General features: G+C 39.3%; 1 long non-coding RNA gene across 1 annotated transcript; it reads left to right on the top strand.

Annotated features, from left to right (window-relative positions):
- The first annotated feature begins 3,362 nt into the window (after positions 1 to 3,362).
- LOC145814618 (uncharacterized) lies at positions 3,363 to 6,644 on the top strand. The gene is made up of 3 exons (XR_014357965.1): positions 3,363 to 4,025; positions 4,728 to 4,772; positions 6,501 to 6,644. It is a non-coding gene; the product is annotated as an uncharacterized LOC145814618 (long non-coding RNA).
- Positions 6,645 to 6,971: the final 327 nt, after the last annotated feature.

Genomic DNA, 6,971 nt, shown 5'->3' with positions numbered 1-6,971 from the left:
CTTAGAGTCACCTAGCATGTACGGACTTCCAAACTTTGTGCTGCAAATGCTTAGAGTCCTCCAGCACGTAAGGACTTCCAAACTTTGTGCTGCAAATGCTTAGAGTCCTCCAGCACGTAAGGACTTTCAAAGGTTGTGCTACAAACGCTTATAGTCCCTTAGCACGTGCAGACTTTCCAATAATGTCATCGAAACAAGATAGTATATATTTTCCAACTAGGAATAACAATTCATGCTTACAAATACTTTTCAAAACGAAGCAAAACAAGACTTTTATCAAAGCATTATAACATAGCTCTATTAAAAATACCACTCACTTAGTTCTTCAAACGTTGGGGTCAAGCCAAGTCCAAGTCCTACAAACACATGGCAAAGTCTGTTGAATGCACTTTTAAACAAGTTTCACATGCATTCAGATGACCTCGGCATTCCTCAAGACTAAGTCAAATCAAAACAAACACTGTTCTTTATCTCGGGAAAACATGCTGGGCAACTACCAGGTCTAGACCGAGGTTCCACACCCCCTTGCCGAGGTGTGGCTTCGATGGCCACATTCAAAGGAATGAAGTCGGGAAAAATCTGGGTTTCCCTCTCTTGAAGAACATGATGAACATGAAGAACATGAACATGAGGAAGATGAATGCAAAGATCATAATTTGCTATTTACAAAATCTGAGATTTCATGCTATGAGTTCAAAAACGTGGACCTGGGTACCCATATTCAAGGATCTTGTAAAAGCAAACACAAAAACATGAATCTTAATGAAAACTTTCGGATCAAACAAGGCTTTCTCTTCAAGAACACATGAACACTATTTTCTCTTTCAAAAACCAACTTTAAATCGATGCATGACATGCAGAATAGGTTCGATCGTGCAATGCAGCTAGATGATCAATAAGAACGACAAGAGTGAATCAAGAATCTAACCTCAATACACGAATCTAACGGTTCAAACTCCAAAGATCGAGCTTGGTAGTCTACTTCCTCCCTCAAGAACTTCTTCTTTCTAGAGTCTCTCTCTCTCTCTCTCTCTAAAAGACAAGGATGTAATACAAAAATGTATATTTTCTGAGTCTATCGGCTGACTTAACCCTCTGCAGGGGCACATGGTAGCGGCTGGTTGGTGCTACTCAAAAAGGTGGCTGAGTTAACAAGACAAGACTATGACAAAGTGTGTTCAACAAGCAAGATGGCATGGGCACTTCGGTAGGCAATGATCTCGGCTAAAAGCAAGGCATCGACAAGTATGGGAACAATGACCTCGGCATGGAAGGACAACACTTGACTAAGCTGTGCCACACCTTGGCCAAGATGTACCATACCTCGGTCTAGGTCATACCACTCCGGGACAAGATCACTTAGGTGCAAAGGTAACACCTCGGCCTAAATGATACACACCTCGGCCTTGGTGATGAACACCTCGGCCTAGATAATGACATCTCGACCAATATTTCAGGGCGAAGGTGGAGGTCAAACAAAGTGGTTCCAAGATAATTTTAGACTGAAGATGACCTCGGCTAAACTCACACCAAGCAAGGTACAAAACATGCTGTAACACTTAAACGAACAAGGACAAGAATTGAAATGCAAGCTTACAAGACAGAATCACATGAATGCATATGAGTATGGTTAGGATAGCGTGAGGGTTATTACATCCTACCCCCCTTAAAGAAGTTTGGTCCCCAAACTTGAGTTACCTTGATTCGAGAATAACTCCGGGTATCGGACTTTCATTTCCTCTTCCATTTCCCATGTAGCATCCCTGCCGTAATGCTCTTTCCATTCAATCTTCACCATCGGTATTGCCTTATTTCTCAATCGCCTCACTTGTCTATAGATAATGCGTATCGGCTCCTCTTCATAGCTTAGGCCTTCATCAACCACAATCCCGAAATGATCAATCATGTGTAGTGGATCCCGTATATACTTCCTCAACATTGAGACATGAAACACATTATGAACTCGACTTAATCTCGGTGGTAAAGCAAGTCTGTAGGCAACCGGGTTAACTTTCTCAAGAATTTCAAACGGTCCGATGTAACGGGGTGCCAATTTACCCTTCTTCCCAAATCTTGAAACTCCTTTCATTGGCGAGGTTTTCAGGAACATGATCCCCTACTTCGAATTCTAACTCCTTTCTTCTCTGGTCGGCGTAACTCTTTTGTCGGCTCTGAGCGGTTCTGATTCTCTGTTGGATAAGCTTAATCTTTTCTGTTGTCCTTTGAACTAAATCGGGGCCGATCAAAGCTTTATCTCCTACTTCGGTCCAACATATCGGCGATCTGTACTTTCATCCATACAAGGCTTCATACGGCGCCATGCCAATGCTAGCTTGGTAACTGTTGTTGTAAGGGAATTCTACTAATGGCAATTGCACTTCCCAGCTTCCCTTGAAGTCCAATACACATAGTCTAAGCATATCTTCAAGTGTTTGAATTGTTCTCTCTGTTTGGCCATCGGTCTGGGGATGAAAAGCTGTACTAAACCTCAATTCGGTCCCCAAAGCCCTTTGTAAACTCTGCCAAAATCTAGAAACAAATTTTGGATCTCGGTTTGACACGATGGACATCGGCACACCATGAAGTCTAACGATCTCATTCATATACAACACAACAAGTCGATCAGCATTGAACAAAGTCCTAAACGGCAAGAAATGTGCTGACTTAGTTAACCTGTCGATTATAACCCAAATCGAATCCATTCCTTTCTGTGTCTTCGGCAAACCAATCACAAAGTCCATGGAGATGTCTTCCCATTTCCACTCAGAAATCGGCAAGGGTTGGAGGAGTCCTGCCGGCTTCTGATGTTCCGCTTTCACCTGTTGACAATACAAACACTGAGACACGAACTCGGCTATCTCTCTTTTCATATTCGGCCACCAAAAAGTCTGTTTTACATCATGATACATCTTGGTGTTCCCTGGATGAACTGCAAATTTGGATCTATGGGAGTCTTGCAAAATCTTTCTTTTCAATTCTGGGACGTCGGCCATGCACAATCTTCTTTCAAACTTAAGCACTCCATTCTCAAGGGTGTAACCTGACCTCGGCCTGGTGTTAATCTCGTCGGCTACCTTCTTCAGGAATCCATCCTTCATTTGCCTTGCCTTTACTTCCCCAATAGTAGTCGGCTCCACTGAAATCATGGCTAGGCATGCCAAACTTCCCACTGACTTTCTACTCAATTCGTCGGCTACCGAGTTTGCTTTACCTGGGTGATACTGAATCTGTATGTCGTAATCCTTCAATAATTCAAGCCATCTCCTCTGCCTCAAATTTAGTTCCTTTTGGATGAACAAGTACTTCAAACTTTGTGATCTGTAAAGACTTGGCAAGAGGCTCCATACATGTAATGACCCCAAAATGCGTATAAGAAATCATCTTTATTTCCCTATGAAATGATGTGGTTTAATTTAATTATATCTATTAGAATTGAAGCATTATCAGTTGAGTTACGGACTTAAAATGGGAATTACCGACCTTTATGGGTTCAAAAATCAAAATTGAGTACTTGGATATGTTAATGGGAATTTTTGGAATTATTTGGGAAAATTAATTTGAAATCTAATTTGTCTGATTCGTTAATGGACGTTTGGGTGATTAACTTTATACTGCAAATTAAAGGCCTTAAAGACTTCAGATACCGGAACAGGGGACATATTTATGATCAGCATAATTTTTAGAGTTATCTGGGAAGTTTAATTGAAATGTGATTTTGTGCGATTTGTAAGGGCGTGTTTGGCCCTTCCTATTTGTGGGAAGCTTTTATATATGCATATATGCCTTATGAGTTGTTGAACTCATCTATTTTGAACCAAACAAAAAAATAAAAATATCTAGAGAAAGGGGAAGGAGAACCGTGAGAGAGAGAGAGGGAGAGAGAGAAGAGGCAAAGCTTCTCCCTAAGGAATTCAACATCCATGGAAGCTTGAAGATGGTTGAAGAAGATAGAAGAGAGAGGAAAGATCAACCAAAAGCTTGGGAAAAATTGAAGAGACTAAGGGATGAACAAAGGTTTGGGTAAGGTATGTGGCTCTAATTACTAACCTTGTATAGAATCCATCTACTACTTGAAATCATGGATTGATATAGAAGATGTGAGCTTTGAACCCATGAACCTTGATTTTCTAAGAATTCCTTGATTGAAGAAGTAAAATCATTAAATTTGTTTGAGATTATAGTGTTTGATGAAGAATAATAATGTGAAATTGGTCATGTATTAAAGGGTTTTGGGCTTTGATTTACATGTAATTAAGGTTTGATTTTTGAAAATAAGAAGTCCCACAATTTCAGCCATTTTCGGACTGCTGCTGTCCAGGGCCGCACGTGCGGCACTGTTCACCCGCACGTGCGGAGACAGCTTTGTCCAGCCAAATTTGAATAGGTATATCTTTTGCATCCGGACTCCGTTTTGAGTGATTCTTGAGCCTAAAATGAAGCCCCGGAAGTCTAGTTTCCAATGGCGCTAGTCTCACTCCCAAATTCTAAATACAGAAAAAGTTATACCCAAATTAGTGACGACTGTTCACGTTATGTCAATTAGTTATGTACCATTTCTTCACCTAAACCATTTCCTATCGATTTCTCCTGTTTTCTAAGACATGGATTACAACATATTAAAGAATAATGAGCTTGGTACCACCATGACTAATTGATTGAACGATCAAAGAGAATAAGTAAAGGATCGAGTATAACCTCATATTATGTGTTGTGCACTGTAATTGTAGGTCGAGACGAGGACATTGTACCATTACCACCGGGAACCGATCACTGTGAGTAGTAGTACTTTGATGTACCTTTAACCATTTATCGTTATTGATGTTAAATCTTCGTCGTAAGAATTATGTTGACATAAATGTTATGAATGCTATGTGAGAAACACTGTGATATTATGGAAACTTCAAAAGAGTTTATGAAGTTATGCATGTTATGTGAGAAACATTATGGAATTATGAAAACATGAAAGGAACTTGTGATTGTGTGAACCCCTCAGGCCAAGGGCCGAACTGTGAAATTGTGAAACCAATAAAGTCATCTATAATCTAATGAGAATGTACTTACTTTTCGTTACTAATTATCAGGAATGTCCTGTTAACTTTACGTTAATTATGTCAACTCTGGGAATGATGTAACAGTTACCATTAGGACTATGTTAATTACAAGGCAAGGCAACTATGTTAACATATAAGAATGATTAAACAAAGGTGTATGCTATTGATAAGAGAGCACGTAAAGTAAGTCATTTACCCAAAAGAATTTATGTTCATTCTTGAAGAATAGATTCTGAGTAAATATAAGAGTAGCTACATGTATCCAGATGAATTGAAGTTAATTTGTTATGTTGCTTATGAATTGGAAGTGATCCAGAATCTACGATATAAGTGCAAAGTTTAGCATCATTATGTGACCCTCATGAGAATGTTAATTAGTCTCTCATTGTTAAGCGTACGATAATGACACGATACAACAAGAAATGCTCTAGTTATGATATGTTCCGTTTGAATTAATTAATGATGTTCAAGTATGTTTCAGGCATGTTTCCAGTATGTTACAAGTTCAAGTATGTTCAGGTATGTTTCAAGTATATGTTACAAGTTTAAGTCTGTCACAAGTTTACGTATGTTACCAGTTTATGTATGTACATGTTCAAGTATGCTACAAGTTCACAATGTTGGGGGATTCCTTTATGGAACGAACAAAAAAAAATACTTATTACTGATTTGCTAGCACTATTACAGTGCCAAGTATAAGCAAATATGAATTCTGATTTCTATTTATGATTCAAGCATAATGCATATGTATGAATTTATTTCCGGGGTATGACATTACATGTATGGTTTGGTCTGTAAGACCTAATGATTATTGGTATGGAACAAAGTGCTACTTGGAACTAAGTGCTACATTGTGAGCCACCGCTAGAGTCCATGTGAGACACCTCTTGAGTCCATACATATGTGAAAGTTATGAGGTTTATAGCCATCCGTATAAGTTGTTATGAAATGAAACAAAGTGCTACACGGAACTAAGTGCTACATTGTGAGTTACCTCTAGAGTCCGTGTGAGACACCTCTTGGGTTCATATATGCATGTCCAAAGGCTTCATGCCAACTTTTCAAGGGCTTCATGCCAACTTTACAAGGGCTTTATGCCATATGTTTCAAGGGCCTTAGTGCCATATGTTACAAGGGCTTTATGCCATATGTTTCAAGGGCCTTAGTGCCATATGTTACAAGGGCTTTATGCCACATGCTTCAAGGGCCTTAGTGCCACAGGTTTCAAGGGCTTATAGCCACCATGTTTCAAGGGCTTATAGCTGCCATGTTTATGTTGCAAGATTGAACTTAAGGCCGTTATGTACGTAGCACAGAATCAGACTAACTATGTGAACTCTACATCTTTATATGCATTGCTATGTGCTATGTTTCAATTTAAGCATCGTTTTATTTATGTATTACTATTCACTGAGCTTGGCTCACTCTGTCTAATGTCTGTTTCTGTAGGTAACCAACCAAGTGGTCAGTCCTAGTCATGACACCCGTTTTCTTTTGTCAACCTTCGTGGGTTCAGGCGCTGCATGAAGCCATTTATTTTTGTAAAGTCTATTGAAATGTTGGCTTAATTTTGATTACCCATTTAAAGTTAAAGAGGTAGAACTTCAATAATTTTTATATAAGCCCAATGATGGGGCTGGGTCTGTACATATGGTTGTTTATCACCGATGCTAGAACATATGGTTTGGAGCTCTATCTATTTTCCATGATGAATGTGATGTATAAGAGGTCCTGGCATGTAGATGTAGCTCAATGGAATTTATATGTATAGTTATTTTCCTACTTTATGCTTCCGATGAGGCCCCATATGTTATTTATTACAGGTTAAGTGTTCGTTTTCAAACGGGTCATGCCCAAACTTTTAGGGGCGGGTTTGGGGCGTGACAATACAAGTAGTGGTGCCAAATCTTCAAGGCAAAC

This window comes from Camellia sinensis, unplaced genomic scaffold (assembly GCF_055761805.1).
Source record: "Camellia sinensis isolate YWXY unplaced genomic scaffold, ASM5576180v1 Unanchor12, whole genome shotgun sequence".
Classification (NCBI taxonomy): domain Eukaryota; kingdom Viridiplantae; phylum Streptophyta; class Magnoliopsida; order Ericales; family Theaceae; genus Camellia; species Camellia sinensis.
This window is presented reverse-complemented; position numbering and strand designations above follow the sequence as displayed.